Below are 23,446 nucleotides of genomic sequence, written 5' to 3'. Positions count from 1 at the left end.
AAAAAAAAAATAATCAGAAATTAGACAAAAAAAAAAAAAAGGTAATTTTCAAAGTTTGAATGATTATCCCTTTAACCCCTTTCTGCCATTAGACGTACTATTCCGTCCATGTGGGGTGGGCCCTACTTCCCAAGGACGGAATAGTACGTCATAGGCGATCGGCCGCGCTCACGGGGGGAGCGCGGCCAATCGCGGCCGGGTGTCAACTGCTTATCGCAGCTGACATCCGGCACTATGTGCCAGGCACGGTCATGGATCGCCCCCGGCACATCGCGATCAAACATGATCGCGATGTGCCGGCGGTGCAGGGAAGCATCGCGCAGGGAGGGGGCTCCCTGCGGGCTTCCCTGAGACCCCCGGACCAACGCAATGTGATCGCGTTGCTCCGGGGGTCTCCTACCTTCCTCCCTGCAGAAAATCCCGGATCCAAGATGGCCGCGGATCTGGGTCCTGCAGGGAGGGAGGTGGCTTACCAAGTGCCTGCTCAGAGCAGACACTTGGTAACGCTGCAGCGCTCTGAGACAGACCAGTGATCTGACAGAGTGCTGTGCAAACTGTCAGATCACCGATCTGTGATGTCCCCCCCTGGGACAAAGTAAAAAAAATTTTTTACAAGTGTGTAAAAAAAAAAAAAAAAAAATCCTAAATAATGAAAAAAAAAAATTATTCCCATAAATAAATTTCTTTATATCTAAAAAAAAAAAAAAAAAAACAATAAAAGTGCACATATTTAGTATCGCCGCGTCCGTAACGACCCGACCTATAAAACTGGCCTACTAGTTAACCCCTTCAGTAAACACCGTAAGAAAAAAAAAAAAAACGGGGCAAAAAAACAACGCTTTATTATCATACCGCCAAACAAAAAGTGGAATAACACGCGATCAAAAAGACGGATATAAATAACCATGGTACCGCTGAAAGCGACAACTTGTCCCGCAAAAAACGAGCCGCCATACAGCAACATCAGCAAAAAAATAAAAAAGTTATAGTCCTCAGAATAAAGCGATGCAAAAATAATTATTTTTTCTATAAAATAGTTTTTATCGTATAAAAGCGCCAAAACATTAAAAAAATGATATAAATGAGATATCGCTGTAATCGTACTGACCCGAAGAATAAAACTGCTTTATCAATTTTACCAAATGCGGAACGGTATAAACGCCTCCCCCAAAAGAAATTCATGAATAGCTGGTTTTTGGTAATTCTGCCTCACAAAAATCAGAATAAAAAGCGATCAAAAAATGTCACGTGCCCAAAAATGTTAGCAATAAATACGTCAACTCGTCCCGCAAAAAACAAGACCTCACATGACTGTGGACCAAAATATGGAAAAATTATAGCTCTCAAAATGTGGTAACGCAAAAAATATTTTTTGCAATAAAAAGCGTCTTTCAGTGTGTGACGGCTGCCAATCACAAAAATCCGCTAAAAAACTCGCTATAAAAGTAAATCAAACCCCCCTTCATCACCCCCTTAGTTAGGAAAAAAAAAAAATTAAAAAATATGTATTTATTTCCATTTTCCCATTAGGGTTGGGGCTAGGGTTAGGGCTAGGGTTAGGGTTAGGGCTAGTGCTACGGTTAGGGTTAAGGCTACAGTTAGGGTTGGGGCTAAAGTTAGGGTTAGGGTTTGGATTACATTTGCGGTTGGGAATAGGGTTGGGGTTAGGGGTGTGTCTGGGTTAGAGGTGTGGTTGGGGTTACCGTTGGAATTGGGGTTAGGGGTGTGTTTGGATTAGGGTTTCAGTTATAATTGGGGGGTTTCCACTATTTAGGCACATCAGGGGCTCTCCAAACGCGACACGGCGTCCGATCTCAATTCCAGCCAATTCTGCGTTGAAAAAGTAAAACAGTGCTCCTTCCCTTCCGAGCTCTCCCGTGTGCCCAAACAGGAGTTTACCCCAACATATGGGGTATCAGTGTACTCAGGACAAATCGGACAACAACTTTTGGGGTCCAATTTCTCCTGTTACCCTTGGGAAAATACAAAACTGGGGGCTAAAAAATAATTTTTGTGGGAAAAAAAAGATTTTTTATTTTCACATCTCTGCGTTATAAACTGTAGTGAAACACTTGGTGGGTCAAAGTGATCACAACACATCTAGATAAGTTCCTTAGGGGGTCTACTTTCCAAAATGGTGTCACTTGTGGGGGGCTTCTACTGTTTAGGTACATTAGGGGCTCTGCAAACGCAATGTGACGCCTGCAGACCATTCCATCTAAGTCTATATTCCAAATGGCGCTCCTTCCCTTCCGAGCCCTCCCATGCGCCCAAACGGTGGTTCCCCCCCCCCCCCCCACATATGGGGTATCAGCGCACTCAGGAGAAATTGGACCCCAAAAGTTGTTGTGCAATTTTTCCTGTTACCCTCGGGAAAATACAAAACTGGGGGCTAAAAAATAATTTTTGTGGGAAAAAAATTTGTGTTTTATTTTTACGGCTCTGCATTATAAACTTCTGTGAAGCTCTTGGTGGGTCAAAGTGCTCACCACACATCTAGATAAGTTCCTTAGGGGGGTCTACTTTCCAAAATGGTGTCACTTGTGGGGGGTTTCAATGTTTAGGCACATTAGTGGCTCTCCAAACGCAACATGGCGTCCCATCTCAATTCCTGTGAATTTTGCATTGAAAAGTCAAACGGCGCTCCTTCCCTTCCGAGCTCTCCCATGCGCCCAAACAGTGGTTTACCCCCACATATCGGGTACCAGCGTACTCAGGACAAATTGTACAACAACTTTTTGGTTCCAATTTCTTCTCTTACCATTGGGAAAATAAAAAATTGGGGGCGAAAAGATAATTTGTGTGAAAAAAAATGATTTTTTATTTTTACGGTTCTGCATTATAAACTTCTATGAAGCACTTGGTGGGTCAAAGTGCTCACCACACATCTAGATAAGTTCCTTAGGGGGTCTACTTTCCAAAATGGTGTCACTTGTGGGGGGTCTCAATGTTTAGGCACATCAGTGGCTCTCCAAACGCAACATGGCGTCCCATCTCAATTCCAGTCAATTTTGCATTGAAAAGTCAAATGGCGCTCCTTCGCTTCCAAGCTCTGTCATGCGCCCAAACAGTGGTTTACCTCCACATATGGGGTATCAGCGTACTCAGGACAAATTGTACAACAAGGTTTGGGGTCCATTTTCTCCTGTAACCCTTGGTAAAATAAAACAAATTGGAGCTGAAGTAAATTTTTTGTGAAAAAAAGTTAGATGTTCATTTTTATTTAAACATTCCAAAAATTCCTGTGAAACACCTGAAGGGTTAATAAACTTCTTGAATGTGGTTTTGAGAACCTTGAGTGGTGCAGTTTTTAGAATGGTGTCACACTTGGGTATTTTCTATCATATAGACCCCTCAAAATGACTTCAAATGAGATGTGGTCCCTAAAATAAAATGGTGTTGTAAAAATGAGAAATTGCTGGTCAACTTTTAACCCTTATAACTCCCTAACAAAAAAAAAATTTTGATTCCAAAATTGTGCTGATGTAAAGTAGACATGTGGGAAATGTTACTTATTAAGTATTTTGTGTGATATATCTCTGTGATTTAATTGCATAAAAATTCAAAGTTGGAGAATTGCAAAATTTTCAAAATTTTCGCCATATTTCCGTTTTTTTCACAAATAAACGCAGGTAATATCAAAGAAATGTTACCACTACCATGAAGTACAATATGTCACGAGAAAACAATGTCAGAATCACCGGGAGCCGTTGAAGCGTTTTAGAGTTATAACCTCAAAGGGACAGTGGTCAGAATTGTAAAAATTGGCCCGGTCCATAACGTGCAAACCACCCTTGGGGGTAAAGGGGTTAATCCAGATAGTGAAACCATAGAGAAACGTTAATAAATAACATTTCCCTCATGTACGTTTTAAATCGGTGCAATTTGTAAAATGTTATTTTATTTTCTTAGCATTTTAGGAGGTTTAAAAATATAGCAGCAATTTTTCATTTTTACCAAGGAAAATTTACAAAATTATTTTTATGGACCTATCCAGATTTGAAATGACTTTGGGGGACCTATATATTGGAAAACCCCCAAAATTGATACCATTTTAAGAACAGCACCACTTAACATATTGAAGTGCTGTCCGGCAGCTTATTAACCCTTTAGGTGATTTTCAGGAATTGATACAAAGTAGCATGACAGGAATAAAAAAGTGTATTACCACCACCTAAATGTCGCTAACTTCTGAACAGGTTACTACAGCCGGCAGACTCTAAAGCCTCTATTTGGCCGTGAATTGCCATGGCAAACATCAGGACCACAAAATCATGATCTCAGGGTGCCAATGGGGATAAAGAGGAAGCCTCCACACTGTTAATTTATATAACGTAGTATATTTACAGCAGCATCTAAGGGGTTAAACAGATATGGGCCGTGCCAACATTGATCCTGGCTAATGCAGCAAGTTGTCAGCTATAGTGGAGAGCCGACAGATGCTGGATTGTCACCTGTATGGGGATGCTATACTCTTATATCTCAGGTCAGTAAAAACACATATTGGCGGTCATCAAGTGGTTAGCTATTACCATTATTCGCCTCCTGCTAAACCTCTCACACTTTTGCTGCTACTTTTGTGATTCATAAAAGTTTGTGTCTTTTTGATGCTATAAGAGTAGCACAAATGGAGTAATACATTCTCCTGTATGTTTTGGGGATCATAAATAGTGTTGAGCCACCTCCCTAGTGTTCGGGTTCGGATCGTCGAACAGGGAGGTGTTCGTCGAACGTTAGACGAACACCATCGAACCCCATTGAAACCAATGGCAGGCAAACACAAACACATACAAACACATGGAAAACACATAGAAAACACCTTAAAAGGTGTCCAAAAGCTGACAAACTGCTCAGAAGACACAAACACATGGAAAAGTCACAACTACATATAGTCATGCGAAAAGAGAAGAGGTGGAGGAGTAAAAGGAGGAGGAAACACAGATATAGGCATGTCATGCCCTTCTAAAATCAAGAAAGGCTGGAGTAAAAATCTAAACTCACGCTAACAACACCCAGAAGTCTTGACAAAAAAATAAAATAAATATCTTTAGGTAGAATGGCGGCGGGTCCATTCAGAACACTTTCCTTAGAAGACGTAGTGGTTGGGAGTTGTGCCAAAAAATGAGCCCAATACATTCCGACTAATCCACCATTTGTCATATCCAAGGGGCAGGTCAGTAAACGACAACATTGACACGGAACCAAGTACAGTACTATGTACTGTACCTCCTTTGACGAGGTAATCAGGCGGGTCAGGAAGTTGGTAAGGGGCATCCTAATGGCCAAAACAGACATTGAGGGGGCGTTCCGGTTACTACCTGTGCCTCCGAATAGTGTCCTCCCATTGGGCCGCTTCTGTGAAGGAGCATACTACATAGATTGCTGTTTGCCCATGGGGTGCTCCATATCCTGATCACTATTTGAGGCGTTTAGTTGCTTCCTCGAATGTGTCGTCATGAACGTTTGTTAGGCGGCACATATTATCCATTACCTCGACGACTTCTTATGCCTGGGGCCAAAAGATTCGCGTCAGTGTGAAAACACGTGGTAGTCTACCTGTGAGAAAGAGAGCTGGAGGGAAAGTGGACACCCCAGAGCCGAGGGGTTAGATTGAGAAAGGAAGAAGGCGATGTAGCTTGCTTCATGGGTGGGGTACGCTGCAGAGTTGCACCAAATTCTACTAGGCCCAAAAGGATTTCCTGTGCTAAATACCGTTACAAAATAGTAGTTAGGTAAACAGGCGGTGTAGCTTGCTTCATGGGTGGGGTACGCTGCTGAGTAGCAGAAATTGCTACTAGGCCCAAAAGAATTTCCTGGGCTACATGCCGTTAAAAATAGTACTTAGGTAAACAGGCGGTGGGTGGCTGGGCTACTCTACTGACTAGCAGACACTGAAGATATGGAGCAGACTTCTGAATCCCAGGCCATAGTATGAGTAAACAACTCTGCAGACGACCCCACCCACCTGGAATTGACGATGGCAACGTCATGTAAAACTCAGCAAGGGGACTAAATAAAGAGTCTCCATTTTTTCCAAAAAATCGACCACAGACACCACTTAAGTGGCATCAATTTCGCCAGAGTTTTTTAAAACAGTTGGTGAGGTGATTTTCAAAAATCATCAAGCTTTTAGTCTCCCCAAGATGACACAGGGGTAGAAAAGTCTTTGTGGATCCAGGATTTGTTCATCTTGATGAACGTTAGTCTGTCTACATTGTCACTGGACAGCCGCATGCGCTTATCTGTCAGCACACCACCAGCAGCGCTGAACACACGTTCAGAGAGAACGCTGGCTGCGGGGCACGACAAGATCTCCAAGGCGTGAGTGGCGAGCTCAGGCTATTTTTTAAGATTGGAAGCCCAGAATGAGCAAGGGTCCAGTTCCACAGTCATGGCATCGATGTTAACTTGGAGATACTCTTGTACCATCCTCTCTTGGCATTGGCTGTGCGTCAGACTTCTTGTCTCCTGTGGCCTTGTAAAGGATGGTCTAAAAAATCTTGAAACGATTGGATAAAATTGCTGTTAGCACCAGATACGATGTTACTGTTACAGTTTGAGTGATGACTCGATAGTCCCACGGTTGGCAAGTTAGAACTCAGAGATTCACTACGTGCACCACTGGTGTTTTGTGGAAAAGAATGTTCGATTCTGTAACAGTCTTTGCTGATACTCCTGCATGTGTGAATTCCTTTCTATGGCAGGAATTATTTCGCCAAATTTGCTTTTGTACAGGGGATCTAAGAGTGGCAACCCAGTAGTCGGCATTGCTTCGGATTCTGATAATCCGAGAGTCATGTTGCAGGTAGTGCAGCAAGAAGGCACTCATGTGTCTTGCGCATCCAGGAGGACCAAGTCCTAGTTGTCTTGGTGGTGAGAATCGTGCTTCCTTCTTCTGCCTTCTCCCCCCAACCTCGCACAGAAATTTGATCAAGGTCTCCCTCATCTGATGAGTCTTCCATGCCCAGTGCCAGGTCGTCCTCCACTTCTTCCTCGCCTCCTGCACCTTCCTCAACAGTTCGGCTGCTACCATGCGCCCTCGGTAATCCCTCTCCCCCAGCCTCCAATGCCAGCCGCCTTGGTGCTGCCAACCTTTTTGACCTTGGAGATATGATCCATTCCGCATACGACGACTCCTGTTCCTCCTCTTGTTCCACCACCTGACTCCGGACACTGTGTAAGGTGTGCTCCAGCATGAAAATCAACGGAATGGTCATGCTGATAATGGCATCGTCAGCACTAAACATCTTCATCGCTATTTCAAAACTGTGCAGAAGGGTACATCGGTCCCTGATCTGAGACCACTCCTGCAGCGTGATTTGCCCCACCTCTTGATCTCGTTGGTCCAGGCTATACGTCATAACATATTGCACCAGGGCTAGTCGGTGCTGCCACAGTCGCTGCAACATGTGCAGAGTTGAATTCCACCGTGTGGGCACATCGCATTTAAGCCGGTGAACTGGCAGGCCCAATGACTTGTGTAGAGATCCAAGTCATTGAGCTACGGGATGGGAACGGCGGAAGTGAGCACACAGTGACCGTGCCCTCTGCAGAAGCCCATCTAGTCCGGGATAGTGGGATAAAAATTGCTGGACAACCAGGTTCAAAACGTGAGCCATACAAGGCGTGTGTGTGACATTGCCCTGGCGAAGGGCTGCACCCAGGTTTGCAGCATTGTCGCACACAGCCTTCCCTGGCTGCAGGTTGAGTGGAGACAACCATTGATGGAACTCGGTCTCCAGAGCTGACCACAACTCCTCAGCTGTGTGACTCACATTTCCCAGACATTTCAATGTAAACAATGCCTGATGCCGTTGAGCCATCGTGACAGCATAGTGAGGTTAACAGGATTCCTTCTTCCCAGTTACAACGTGGGTGGCATTACCAGACAGGCTTCGGGTGCAGGTGGAGGAACGAGAGGAGGTTGAGGAGGCAGAAGCAGTGGAGGAACTTCTAGATACAGAGGATCGAGGAGCAACTCGTGGGGACGGCAAGACTTGGACAGCAGCCCCTTCTCCTGATGTCGCCATAGTTACCCAGTGCCCAGTCACCGACATGAAACACCCTTGTCTACTCGTCCAAGTGTCTGTGGTGAAATGCACCCTGTCACACACAGTTTCTCAAGGAAACGGTGATATTTTGTGCGTCATGCTGGTGTAGCGCAGGCACAGCTTTCTTTGAGAAGTAGTGGCGACTGGGCATCTGGTACTGGGGCACCGCGACAGACATAAGGTCTCGAAAATCCTCTGTGTCCACCAGGCAGAAAAGGCAGCATTTCTGTAGCAAACAGCTTGCAGATGGAGAAATTCAACCTCTTAGCTTTGTCATGGCTAGGAGGAAATGGTCTTTTACTTGTCCACATCTGAGGGACTGAGGGCTGGCTGCCGTGCTTAGACGGAGTTGAGTAGGGTGTCCCCGGCAAACTGTTAGTCTGTGAGGAAGGTGCAGGCGGAGATGTTATGTTGCCTTGATAAAAATGTGGTGTCGATGTCGGAGCGCGCTCAACACCAGCAGGTGTTTCCACGTGCAAATGTCCTGACGACCTGCCAATAACACTGGCTGTTGCGGGTAAAGAGGTGGAAGGTCTGCATCCAAAACCATGTGCGACTGCTGTCCCCACAGTCACAGAGGATGAAGAGGATGCGGATGCACTTGATGGGGCAGACATTAGTTGACCCGGCGCCACTAGGCCGCATTGTAGCACAGTGAGCTTCCCACTGCAACTTATGCCTCATATCCATGTGACGGTTCATGCATGAAGTACTCAAGCTAGTGATTTTTTGGCCTCTACTGAGATTTTGTTGACAAATCTTACAGACAACATAAGTTGGGTCATCCTTTGCGATGTCAAAAAATGCCCAGGCAATGCAAGGCTTAGAGCCCATTCGACCTCAAGAGCCACAACTTCTGGTCTGAGGCACAGATGGGGTTGAGGATGCAGTTGTTGATGTGCTTCCAGTACTCAGTGTCTGTCCAGGAAGGCGCACCGTTACCTCGTCGTCAGACTCGTCACTAGCATCCTCCAACACCTCCTCTGCTGACCTCATGGACTGGCGGACTGGGGGTTGACAGTAAGTGGGGTCTACAACCTCGTCATCATCATCCTGTGTGTTCTCACACCCGTCATCCTCAGAGCCAACCTCTTCCTGCCCCGACCGAAAAGTCACGTTTTCGTTCCAATAAGGTATCTCAGTCTCATCATCATCTTCCTCATTGCCTCCACCAACAGGAGTTACAGTTTGGGAACGATGGTGTTCATTATGCTCAGAACCTTCTTCATCTGGGCCCGGATCCGACTCACAAAGATTCTGGGCATCAGTGCAGATCATTTCCTCATCTGGATTCACAGAAGCTCTGAAGCAGACCTCTGATTCCCAGGCTATAGTATGCGTAAACAGCTCTACAGACAGAAACCATGTGTGTTACCCCATGCTCAAACGGGCGGCTGGAGACTTGGGAGCTGTGAGGAAGCAAGTGTGATTGGGGTGACAACTCTGAGGACTGGAGTAGTTGTGATGTTGAAGCTGACATGGAGGAGAGCCCACTTGAATGAGCACTTAATATCCGTTTAAGCACCTGCTGTTTTTGTGCCTCATCTGGAATTGTTGGCGATGCTTGTAGCGATGGTCGTAAGAAAGGGATCATATCAGATTGTCCACGAAAAGAAGTAGACATCTTTCTTTGGCTGAAAGATGGTCTTTCTTCTGCAGATGTTACTGTTGCTTGACCACCTACCCCACGGACACAACCTTTTTTTCCCCTTCCAACACGCCTATTCCCCTTTCCACCAGCAGCAGGCCTTTTGCCACTTATTTTAGTGCTTAACTGGCAACTTGTATCTGTAGTTATTGACAACAACCGATGGATGAAAACCGAGCAGAACTGAGTGGCCAAACTGTGGAACTAGGCCCAAAACTAATAACTGGATTAGATGCAGTGAAAATTGAGATACACAGGCGGTATAGTTTGTTTCACAAACAGGCTACTCTGCTGACGTGCAGACACTGCTCCTAGGCCCTAAACTATCAACTGGATTAGATGCAGTGAAAATTGAGATACACAGGCGGTATAGTTTGTTTCACAAACAGGCTACTCTGCTGACGTGCAGACACTGCTCCTAGGCCCTAAACTATCAACTGGATTAGATGCAGTGAAAATTGAGATACACAGGCGGTATAGTTTGTTTCACAAACAGGCTACTCTGCTGACGTGCAGACACTGCTCCTAGGCCCTAAACTATCAACTGGATTAGATGCAGTGAAAATTGAGATACACAGGCGGTATAGTTTGTTTCACAAACAGGCTACTCTGCTGACGTGCAGACACTGCTCCTAGGCCCTAAACTATCAACTGGATTAGATGCAGTGAAAATTGAGATACACAGGCGGTATAGTTTGTTTCACAAACAGGCTACTCTGCTGACGTGCAGACACTGCTCCTAGGCCCTAAACTATCAACTGGATTAGATGCAGTGAAAATTGAGATACACAGGCGGTGTAGCTAGCTTCACAGGCGGGCTACTAAGATGACTATCAGACAATGCTACTAGCCTAAAAGGATTGGCTGAGCTAGATTACACCAAATGCTGTGACAAACACTTGCACAGCACTGGCACAGACCTGCCTGGCAATCAGTGCTATGAACTGCTGTAACCAACTCTGATAAGAGCTGATATTACAACTAGTTCCAACTCCTCCCAACTCCCTAAACCATTCTCTCTGACAATTCGCTCCGTCTAACACCAAGCTGCAGCAGTGAGGAAATGGTGGCGATGGGGCAAATGGCTGGTTCTTATAGGGCAAGGACATGTGACATACACAGCCAATGACACATGCCCTTGCTTGTGTGCATCACATGCACATTGCTGTGTGTGCACTGCTGATAGGCTGAGAGACTGCTCCGCCCCACTGTAAATTCAGGAAAAAAAAAAAAAATTGGAGATCGGCGTTATTTCAGCAGAGATCTATCCTCCGCCCCCCTCCTGCCCACTATACACTGAAACAGTCTATTAACAATGATCAACAATTTTAATGTGCAAATCAAGCGAGGCTTTTGCTGAACGAACAGTTATCGAACAGAAACTCAAACAGCCGAATTTTAAGCAAATTGTTCGGGTTCGTCGAACGACTCGAACACCGCCCAAAAAAGCTCGAATTTGAGATTGGCGAACAGTTCAACTCGAAAACCGCTTATCTCTAATCATAAAGAAAACATGTCAAACTATAATCCTGGTTTACTCATCATTCATTCCTTTATTCAGTTTTTCTTTAAAACAATGTTTAGGTGGATATTTTCTAACAGCAATAGTATGGCATAGGCAAATGACTACGGTTTTCTAATTTGGCAGTTTGAACACAGAAACCCCATGCTATGCCCAGATTCACTCTCCCTACCAAAAAGCTTTTGCGATTACTGGACAATATGATTCACAATCCTTCAGTCTAGAGAAAACCATAAATATCCATTATCAGAGCAGCAGGAGATCCTGAGATCTAATTAGTAACTGGGAACACTGTGTGCGTAAAACAGATTGTGCTTTTGTAGACTGGTTCTCAAGAATGCCTCCCTACATTGCAATTGTGTATTTTCCTATGCTTATTTTAACCATAAAACTTATATGTACTTGCATATTAAGGAAACTAAAGAATAAGCTGTTGTGTATGAGGTATAAACTATGTCCATTATATGACTTGTCACCAGTTTTTCCTTCTGCAGCTATAACTTTACGTTTCTCAATGTAGAACATCTTAGGAAGCATCTGTATAATAGACATTAAACAGCAGTACTGAGCAGTGTAGGTGGGAATCCACATCTGACAAGATAAAACACTAGAATGCAGTACCATCTTTTTGTGGCTCTGCCACTCTACTCCACTCTGTACTCTTTACTGGATCATACAGTGAGCTGGATATAAGACTTCTCTAGAGTAAGATGAATTAGAGCAGTTTTTTTTTTTTGGTTTTTTTTTAATCTCCAGATTGGATGATGAGTTCAGGAGGGACAAGGGAGAATACCGTAAATATTTTAAAATTGGACAAAAACGCATATTTCTCTGATATGATGCGTTAAAGTTTATTATATTTGTCAAAAAGTCCATTTAAAAAAGACAGAGGAAGCCACATCCTATGGCATTACACATGGGGTTCTATTTCTATACAATACCTTTATTATGATCCAATTTACCTCGGTGACTCTGCACAAGGCGCTTTATTGCATTGAGTTGTTACTTTTCTCTTGACCTCACTTTAGGGGCAATGTCCATTTATACTTACAGTACAGACCAAAAGTTTGGACACCTTCTCATTTAAAGATTTTTCTGTATTTTCATGACTATGAAAATTGTACATTCACACTGAAGGTATCAAAAACTATGAATTAACACATGTGGAATTATATACTATATAATATATATAAAAAAAAGTGTGAAAAAACTGAAAGTCGTAGTTACTCACCGATAACTGTTTCTCGGAGCCCATGACAGCACTACGGAGAGAGGGGATCCGCCCTTCAGGGACAGGAAACCTACAGATAAAAGGGCGGTACCTCTCCCTCGCATCAGTTGGTTTACAGAGCATCGGAGGACCTCCAGGTTAGTTTACAACAGAGAAAAAATCATATTACAACATTTCTTAAAAGAGGAACCCCGTGCCTATACTCAAACTATATACAGTATATAAATTATATGTAATTAAAGGTGCTCACCGCACACGTGATGGGAGGGAATAAGCGAGTGCTGTCATGGGCTCCGAGAAACACAGTTATCGGTGAGTAACTACGACTTTCTCGGTCTCCCATGACAGCACTACGGAGAGAATTGCAGAGACTAAGCTTAGGGAGGGACCACCGCCTCGAGAACCCTTCGTCCGAAGGTTAAGTCAGACACAGAGGCTAGATTTAATCTATAGTGTCTAAAAAAGGTCGATGGTGATGACCAGGTGGCCGCTTTACAGATTTGCTCTATTGATACCTCTGACCTCTCAGCCCATGAGGTAGCTACTGCTCTTGTGGAATGTGCTCTTATACCATCTGGGATCTCATTCCCTGAGGATGAATATGCCAGGACTATCGCCTCCTTTATCCACCTCGCCAAAGTACCCTTGGATGCCCGGAATCCTTTTCTGGGACCCTGAAAACAGACAAACAGAGAGCCTTCCTTCCTATACTCTCTGGTGGAATCTAAATATTGGATTAGGCACCTTCTGACGTCTAGATTATGGAAGTTCTGCTCTTTCTCATTTTTTGGGTTTGGACAAAAGGATGGCAGGGAGACTTCTTGTGACCTATGGAATTTTGATGCCACTTTTGGCAAATAGGCCGGGTCGGGTCTAAGAGTGACTCTATCATCTAATATTTTGGTGAAGGGTGGATTAGAGGATAAGGCTTGAATGTCACTTATTCTGCGTGCGGATGTTAACGCTACCAAGAGAATGGTTTTAAGTGATAGAGTTTTAATGGAAATCGTCTCTATGGGTTCGAATGGAGGACCCGTTAACGCCGAGAGGACTAAATTTAAGTCCCATGAGGGCACTTTCTGAGCGACTAATGGCTTTGATCTTGTCACCGCCTTAACAAATCTAATTATCCATGGGTTGGCCGCAATATTATGGTTATAGAGTGCTCCTAGAGCTGCTATTTGTACTTTAAGAGTACTAACCGACAACCCCTGTTCCAGACCTTTTTGTAGGAACTCCAGTATTTTAGGAATTGAGGGCCCATCTTGGACTTTTACTTTGGAGACGGACAGAAATTTTTTCCATGTTTTCCCATATATTCTAGTAGTGATGGGTTTTCTACTTTTTAACAACGTGGTAACTAAATTATCCGAGAAACCTCTTTCTTTTAATAGTCTCCGTTCAAAAACCAGGCTGTCAAATGTAAGTTCGATTCCTGTGGGTGGAAGATCGGCCCTTGATGTAGAAGGTCTGGTATATTCGGCAGGACCCATGGGTCCGAGACCGAAAGCATCCTCAGCCAGGAGAACCACGTCCTTTTTGGCCAGAACGGGGCTATGAGGATCATTTTCGTTTTGTCCTCTCTGACTTTCCGAATGACTGCCGGGATCAGAATAGTTGGAGGAAAGGCATACGTTAATTTTTGGGTCCACGGAATCATAAAGGCATCTAGAGCCTGTGGATTCCCTACCGGGTTCAGTGAGCAGAATTTGTTCACTTTTTTGTTTTTGTGATTGGCGAATAGATCTATTGTCGGTGCTCCCCACATTTTTGTGATCTGATCGTAGATGGATTGGTTTAGAGACCATTCGCCTTGTTTTAACTGAGACCGACTCAGGTAATCTGCTCTCTCGTTGTTTGAACCCTGAATGTGTAGCGCAGAGAGGGATAGTAGATTTTCTTCCGCTAGGTTGAAAATTTTGGCTGAAGAACTCATGAGTGCCCGAGACCTTGTTCCTCCCTGGTGGTTTATATACGCTACAGTCACTTTGTTGTCCGAAAAGCTTCGGACATGATGTCCCCGAATATAGGTCAGAAAAGAAAGAAGAGCTTGAAGTACTGCCCAAAGTTCTTTTTGGTTTGAGGATGCTGATAGTTCCTGGACTGACCAGGTTCCCTGAGCAACTCTGTCCCCCATGTGAGCCCCCCACCCTGTGGGACTCGCATCGGTTGTTATCACCCGGGATATTTGTGTCACCCAAGGAACTCCCTTTGATAAGTTTTGGGTTTCCCCCCACCAACGAAGGGAATGAATAACTGAGGAATTCAGGGTGATTTGACCTTCCAAGTTGTCCTTTAGTATTGACTGCCATTCAAGTACGTGACACTGAAGTTCTCTTGTGTGGAACTGTGCGAAGGGTATCGCTGGTAGGCATGAGGACAGAGAGCCTAGTAGCGACATTGCTCTCCTTAGAGTCATGGAAGGATGGTGAAAAGTTTGCGTTATCATAGCTAATATGCTGTCTTTTTTGGGGTTTGGAAGCCGACATTCTTGGACTCGGGAGTCTAATGTCAGACCTAGGAACTCCTGTACTTGACAGGGTTCCAACTTTGATTTTTTTAAGTTTATGAGCCACCCCAAGTCCGTCAAGATAGTCATTACCCGGTCCCTCTGTTCTTTGCAACTTTGGGCCGAGTTGCTTACGATGAGAAAGTCGTCTAGGTAAGGGACTATTAATATATTTTGTTCCCTTATGTGGGCCATCATTTCCGCTATTACCTTCGTGAATATTCGAGGGGCTATAGAGATTCCGAACGGAAGAGCTCTGTACTGAAAAAATCTTAATTGTCCTTTTATGGAAACTGCCAATCTCAGGAATTTTTGAGACTGATTGTGGATGGGCACATGATAATATGCATCGGTTAGGACTATCACGACCATGTAGCAATTCGGAAACAGGATTTTTATGGTGGACTTTATTGTTTCCATTTTGAATTTGTAATTTTTTACGTATTTGTTCAGGTTTTTTAGATTTATAATGGTCCGAAAGGACCCGTCGGGTTTTGGTACTAAAAAAAGAGGGGAGAAAAACCCTTCTCCTACTTCCTGAGGAGGGATATCTTGAATTACAGATTTTTGCAGTAGGGAAATGATTTCTTTCTCTAAAGCTGCTTGTTCTGCCACTGAAGATCTTATTTTCGTTTCTATGTACTTCCGGGGAGGAAAAGAAATAAAATCTATTTTTAGACCGTACTGTATGATGTTTAGAATCCAGGTGTTGTTGGATATTTTCTCCCAAGCGGGAAGGAAAGATGTGAGTCTTCCCCCTACCGTAGGCACAATGTCATTTGGCGGGTTTTTTGTCACGAGAGGTGTTGCCAAAGAGGTAACCTCTATCCCTTCTCCTGCCTTCTTCCCATTTATTCTGCTCCCTGGGGGGTCTGCGGCGGAAAAATCTCCGATTCCGAAAGGACTGCCTGAATGGGGCTGGGCCCAAATTTGGAAACCCTTTCTTTTTGTCTCCTGCTTTTTGGAGAATGTCATCCAGGGTCTCTCCAAACAGAAAATTTCCTTCACACGGAATAGAACATAGCTTAAGCTTTGTCTGGAGATCCCCAGGCCAGCTTTTGAGCCATAAGGTTCTTCTGGCTGCATTGGAGAGAGCAGCGGCCTTAGATGTTAACCGTACGGAGTCTGCCGAGGAGTCCGCCAGGAATGCTGCTGCTGCTCTGATTGCAGGGATAGAATCCAGTAATTTATTCCTGGGTAGCCCGTCTCTAATTTGACTCTCTAATTGATCGATCCATACCATCAGAGATCTGGAGGTGCAGGTAGCCGCAACAGTAGGCCTCAAGCTACCCCCAGCCGACTCCCATGCCCCTTTAAGAAATGTGTCTGCTTTTTTATCTAAAGGGTCTCTGAGGGTACCCATGTCCTCGAACGGGAGCGCAAATTTTTTCGAGGCTTTTGCCACCGCTACATCCAACTTTGGTGCCTTATCCCAGGAAGTGGATGCGTCATCTTCGAAGGGATACTTTCTTTTAAGCGAGGGTACTGAAAAGTTTCTCCTATCAGGTTTTTCCCCTTCTTTTTTAATTAGGGATTGGACATTGGGATTTAAAGGAAAGGTTTTCCGTTTTTTTTGTCCCAAGCCACCAAACATAACATCTTGGGCTGTTTTGTCAGGTTTAGGCTCCTCCACCCCCATAGTAGCCCTAACAGCTCTTACTAAGGCATCCACTTCCTCGAGAGGAAAACAATGTCGGCCTGAATCTTCCTCGGAGGAGGATAGGGAGGAGTCAGAGTCGTCCGAATCTGCGTCATCAGATGAGGATCGGACAGAGTGGGATTGTACTGTTTCCTTTACTTTATCTTTTCCTTTTTTGGAGGAAGATACAGCATTCTGAACCTCAGATCTAATAATATTTTTTAGCTCTGATGCAAAGTCGGGAGTCTCCTCACATAGCACACGCTGGATACAGGATTTACATAGCTTTTTGTCCCAGGCTACTGGTAAAGCTTTGTCACAGATGGGGCAGGATTTGTTTTTCCTTTTCTCCAGCTTCTTCTTTCCCTATTAAGGGAGAAGAGGGAGCCCTATTATAATATATACATTCACGAAGATCACTCACCATTCGGACGTGCAGGCAGGTACCGGTTCTGGAGGGGGCCCTGGGTCTGGAATGGAAGGTTCCTGAGGAGGTGAACTAGTCTTCGCAGCAGACCTGCTGCGCTGTGTAGAACGGCTGCTAGACCCACTCCTAGCGCTCTTAGGGTCTGTCTTCTTGTGGTGCTGCTGCCTAGGCTGCAGCTCCTGTGGATCGCTGTCCTCCATGATTTACAGGGAGATGGTGCGACAACTGTGTGTGCACCATCTCCCTATTTGTATTTGGCGCCACCTCCGGCGTTCCCCCGCACTTCCGGTCCTGCGTCACGTCCAGGGAGAAGAGAAGCTACCGCGCATGCGCGCGGCGATGACCCGGAAGTCCTACCGCATTTCCGGAGCGGCGGCCATCTTAGTACACCCGGAGCGTGCGCTTGTCGGCACAGAAGCTCCGGGTGATCCAGCGCCCCTTCCTCTCTCAGAGTCGGCGGCGTTCTCCCTCCGCTCACCCTGAAGAACCCCTCGGTTCCAGCGGTGGCGGCTTCGGGAGCCGGACAAGCCGCGGCAGGAGCCTCCTCGCTGCCGGTACTCGACCGCCCGGTCCCGGTCCATCGGTCTTCATACAGGTACCACCGGAAAGAGGTTCCCTGTTCAGGGACAGGAAACCAACTAATGCGAGGGAGAGGTACCGCCCTTTTATCTGTAGGTTTCCTGTCCCTGAAGGGCGGATCCCCTCTCTCCGTAGTGCTGTCATGGGAGACCGAGAAAATATGTTATATTCTAGGTTCTTCAAAGTAGCAACCTTTTGCTTTGATGACTGCTTTGCACACTCTTGGCATTCTCTTGATGAGCTTCAAGAAGTAGTCACCGGGAATTGTCTTCCAACAATCTTGAAGGAGTTCCACGAGATGCTTAGCACTTGTTAGCCCTTTTGCCTTCACTCTGCGGTCCAGCTCACCCCAAACCATCTCGATTGGGTTCAGGTCTGGTGACTGTGGAGGCCAGGTCATATGGCATAGCACTCCATCACTCTCCTTCTTGGTCAAATAGCCCTTGCACAGCCTGGAGGTGTGTTTGGGGTATTTTATCCATCCATCTGTGTGCTGACTGCAAGTGTGAATTGAACCATGTATTTAGCAAGCTGTGCACATGGTATTTTATCCATCCGTATGCTGACTGCAAGTGTGAACTGAACCATATTTAGCAAGCTTTGCACATGGTATTTTATCCATCACTTCTGTGTTTTTTGTTTTTTTGTTTCTGATTTAAAGATTTCAAAGCTATTTTTTTCCTTTTGTCCCACTGCTTTATGGCCTTGTTCAGCATTGGTTGTTTACCATCCATAGTAATGCCTGCTCTGGCCTTAAGATAATTGGTTAATTGATGATTGTGACCATTTGGTTCCTGATGCTAGCAGTCACTCCATTTCATATACGGTATATTTAGTCTGGCTGGGATAGCACGCGCACAGGTTCGCGTGTTTAACAGATTTTAAGTGCAACAGTTTAAAGTGCTTGGCAGTTAGAAAATGGCAGTGGGACAGGGCAGGAGACAGGTAAGGTGCATAAGTTTTTCAAACAATCAAGCTTCTTGGTTAGTCATACTACATTGTGCATTGATCATATCCATCTGCTTCTTATTTGTTTTTACGTCTGCTTTCTCACAACTCGCCTGCCGTTTAACACATTCTGGCCACTCTCTCTATATCCACTCCTCCCTTCTCCCCTCTCCCATGTATAACTGAGGCTCTACTGACATTTCTTACCCACTTCAAACCGGCCACTACCGCCATGCCGCACTCAAACGTTAATACGTTAATACAAACCATTCCACCACCTGCTCTTTCTGTTTTTTCTCCTTCTACTAGTTGCAGGTGACATCTCCCCCAACCCTGGGCCTCCCTCCACCAGCATACATTACTCTCCTCCAGCTACATATAGAAACCCTGCTAATCGTATTAACATTCAGTGCATGCCTTCTCATATCGCTTTCCACTGTGCTCTCTGGAATGCACGGTCTGTGTGTAACAAACTAACTTACATTCACGATCTTTTCCTCTCTAATTCCCTTAACCTTCTGGCTATTACAGAAACCTGGATCCAGCATTCAGACACCACCGCCGCTGCGGCACTCTCGTTTGGTGGGGTGAAATTTCACATACCACCAGACCTGAGAACAGACAGGGTGGAGGTGTTTGTTTGCTCCTTTCATCACAATGTGCTTTCCAGGTCATCCCCCCCCGGTTCCCTCACTCACATTTCCTTCCTTTGAAGTCCACACCGTCAGACTCTTTAAGCCCTTCTCCTTGCGAGTGGCGGTTGTTTATCGCCCTCCAGGCTCCTCCTGCCAGATTTTAGACCACTTTGCCACCTGGCCTACTCACTTTCTATCCTGTGACATCCCCGCCCTCATCATGGGAGACTTTAACATCCCCATCAATGATCCCCTCTCCCAATCTGCCTCATCTTCTTTCTCTAACTTCTTCATTCGGCCTCTCACAGTTTACTAATTCTCCTATGCATGAGGACGGGAATACTCTGGACCTGGTTTTCTCCCGTCCCGGCTCGCTGCACGACTTTACTAACTCCCCTCTCCCGCTCTCGGACCACAACCTTCTTTCCTTCTCTGTCAAGAATTGTCTCCTCACCCGGGACACCACCACTTACCACACTTATCGGAATACACCTACCATTAAGACCCAGCAGTTTGTGGACAATCTCCACACATCTCTAGCCCCCATCTCCTCCCTCTCCTGTCCAGACTTAGCATTGTGACACTTCAATAATACACTGAAGAATGCCCTAGATGAAGCAGCACCTTCTACACGCAGAAAGACCCGACACAGACAACGGCAGCCCTGGCACACTATGCAAACACGCTTTCTTCAGCGTTGCTCAAGGTGTGCAGAGCGGCAGTGGAGAAAATCTCTCTTAGCAGAAGACTTCATCCACTATAAGTTCATGCTCAAAACCTTTAACTCTGCCCTTTCTCTGGCCAAACAATCCTACTTCACCACCCTCATCACCTCACTATCCAACAACCAAAAATGACTTTTTGAAACCTTAAACTCCCTCCTGAAACCTAAAGTACAGGCCCCCATCACCAACCTCAGGGGAGGATCTGGCCACTTATTTCTTAGAAAAAATCAACCACATCCATCAGAATATCTCAGCGCAATCTCCTCAGTGCCTGGATCCCCTTCCCTGCCGCACCTCAAGCTCACTAGACATCTTTGAGCCTGTTTCAGAAGAAGAAGTTTCCAAGCTCCTCGCTTCTGCTCGGCCTACAACCTGCAACAGTGACCCCATTCCTTCACATATCCTGCAGTCTCTCTCATCAGTGGTCACCACTAACCTGACAAATATTTAAACTCTCTTTCTTCATGTATATTTCCCTCATTAAAATATGCCATCATAACCCCTTTACTTAAAAAGCCATCCCTGGACCAGAACTGCACTGCTAACTACAGACTTGTCTCTAACCTTTCCTTCATCTCTAAACTCCTGTAACGCTTGGTCCAATCCCATCTAATCCGCCATCTCTCGGATAACTCTCTTCTTGACCCCTTACAATCTGGTTTCCACTCTTTACACTCCACTGAAACTGCCCTCACTAAAGTCTCTAATGATCTAATAACCACTAAATCCAAAGGTCATTGCTCTCTGCTGATTCTCCCGGATCTCTCTGCCGCATTTGACACTGTGGATCCCCAGCTCCTCCTCACTATGCTCCGCTCTATAGGCCTCAAGGACACAGCCCTTTCCTGGTTCTCCTCCCACCTCTCTGACCGCTCCTTCACTGTATCTTTTGCAGGCTCCTCTTCCTCTCCTCGCCCCCTTACTATCGGGGTTCCGCAAGGCTCAGTCCTAGGCTCCCTCTTCTCTCTTTACACGGCCCCTATTGGACAAACAATCAGCAGGTTTGGGTTCCAGTATCATCTCTATGCTGATGACACCCAATTATACACTTCTTCCCCTGACATCACCCCTACTCTAATTCAAAATACCAAGGATTGTCTGTCTGCTGTCTCTAACATCATGTCCTCCCTCTACCTGAAACTAAATCTCTCCAAAATGGAACTTCTTGTGTTTCTCCCTTCTACTAACCTCACTCTACTCAACATCAAAATTACCCTGGAGGGTTCAACCATAACTCTCAAGCAGCATGCCCGCTGTCTTAAGGTCATATTCGACACCAAACTTTCCTTTACACCCTATATCCGATCACTCACTCGCTCTTGTCACCTGCATCTTAAAAACTTCTCCAGAATCTGACCTTTTCTCACCGTTGAAACTGCTAAAGGTACAGTCACACTAAGCGACGCCGCAGCGATACAGACAACGATGTCGATCGCTGCAGCATCGCTGTTTGGTCGCTGGAGAGCTGTCACACAGACAGATCTCCAGCGACCCCGAAGTCACCGGGTAACCAGGGTAAATATCTGGTTACTAAGCGCAGGGCCGTGCTTAGTAACCCGATGTTTACCCTGGTTACCGTTGTAAATGTAAAAAAAAAAAAACACTACATACTTACATTCCCTGTGTCTGGTCATGTCCCTCGCCTTCAGCTTCCCGCACTGACTGAGGGCCGGCCGTAAAGTACAGCGGTGACGTCACCGCTGTGCTGTACTTTACGGCTGGCCGTCGCTCACCAGTCAGTGCGGGAAGCTGAAGGCGAGGGACATGACCAGACACCGGGAATGTATGTATGTAGTGGTTTTTTTTTTTTTACATTTACAATGGTAACCAGGGTAAACATCGGGTTACTAAGCGCGGCCCTGCGCTTAGTAACCCGATATTTACCCTGGTTACCAGTGAAGACATCGCTGAATCGGCGTCACACACTCATTCAGTGTCACACACTCATTCATCGGCGTCACACATTCAGCGATGTCAGCGGGAGATCCAGCGACAAAATAAAGTCCTGGACTTTCCCCAGCGACCAACGATCTCCCAGCAGGGGCCTGATCGTTGGTCGCTGTCACACAACGATTTCGTTAACGATATCGTTACTACGTCACAAAAAGCAACTATATCGTTAACGATATCGTTATGTGTGACGATACCTTTAGACTTACTGTCGCTCTTATTCATTTCCATCTGGACTACTGCAACTCTCTTCTGATCGGTCTCCCTCTTACCAAACTTTCTCCTCTCCAATCCATCTTGAATGCTGCAGCCAGAGTTATATTTCTGTCAAGTCCCTTCACCGATGCCTCATTCTTGTGCCAGTCATTACACTGGCTACCCATTCGCTACAGGGTCCAGTATAAACTCATCTCTCTCACCCACAAAGCTCTCCACAGTTCTGCACCGCTTTATATCTCCTCTCTCATCTCTGTCTATCGCCCTACACGTGCCCTCCGTTCTACAAATGACCTAAGACTAAAGGTACCTTCACACATAACGATATCGTTGCTTTTTGTGACGTAGCAACGATATCGTTAAGGAAATCGTTATGTGTGACAGCGACCAACGATCAGGCCCCTGCTGGGAGATCGTTGGTCGCTGAACAAAGTCCAGAACTTTATTTCGTCGCTGGATCTCCCGTGGACATCGCTGGATCGGCGTGTGTGACACCGATCCAGCGATGTCTTCACTGGTAACCAGGGTAAACATCGGGTAACTAAGCGCAGGGCCGCGCTTAGTAACCCGATGTTTACCCTGGTTACCAGCGTAAAAGTAAAAAAAAAAAACAAACAGTACATACTTACCTACCGCTGTCATCCCCGGCGCTCAGCTTCTCTGCACTCCTCTTGTACTGGCTGTGAGCGTCGGTCAGCCGGAAAGCAGAGCGGTGACGTCACCGCTCTGCTTTCCGGCCGCTGTGCTCACAGTCAGTGCAGGAGGAGTGCAGAGCACAGCGCCGGGGACAGACAGCAGACAGCGGTAGGTAAGTATGTACTGTTTTTTTTTTTTTTACTTTTACGCTGGTAACCAGGGTAAACATCGGGTTACTAAGCGCGGCCCTGCGCTTAGTAACCCGATGTTTACCCTGGTTACCCGGGGACTTCGGGATCGTTGGTCGCTGGAGAGCTGTCTATGTGACAGCTCTCCAGCGACCAAACAGCGAGGCTGCAGCGATCCGGATCGTTGTCGGTATCGCTGCAGCGTCGCTTAATGTGAAGGGGCCTTAACATCCCCTGTAATCCGAACCTCACACCTCCATCTCCAAGACTTCTCTCGAGCTGCGCCAGCTCTCTGGAATGCACTTCCCCAGACGATCAGACTGATACCTAGCCCCGACCTATTCAAGCGCGCTTTGAAAACCCATCTCTTCAAACAAGCCTACCACATCAACTACTCAGTTAACTAATTTTGCCCTGTTCCCTTCTTCCAAATATTACTCCGAATCTGCACCCTACTATTCATCTGTCTCTACACCCTCCATACACAATAACTGCACTTGATACTTGACTATTGCACTTAAACACACAGGCTGATGACCGGA

General features: G+C 45.7%; 1 protein-coding gene across 1 annotated transcript in view; it reads right to left on the bottom strand.

The window, feature by feature from the left end:
* LOC138670246 (S-adenosyl-L-methionine-dependent tRNA 4-demethylwyosine synthase TYW1-like) overlaps positions 1–23,446 on the bottom strand; it is a 348,450-nt gene that overhangs the window by 84,577 nt on the left and 240,427 nt on the right. The gene's annotated exons all lie outside the window — the stretch shown is intronic.

The sequence above is a fragment of the Ranitomeya imitator genome, chromosome 3 (assembly GCF_032444005.1).
Source record: "Ranitomeya imitator isolate aRanImi1 chromosome 3, aRanImi1.pri, whole genome shotgun sequence".
Taxonomy (NCBI): Eukaryota; Metazoa; Chordata; class Amphibia; order Anura; family Dendrobatidae; genus Ranitomeya; species Ranitomeya imitator.
This window is presented reverse-complemented; position numbering and strand designations above follow the sequence as displayed.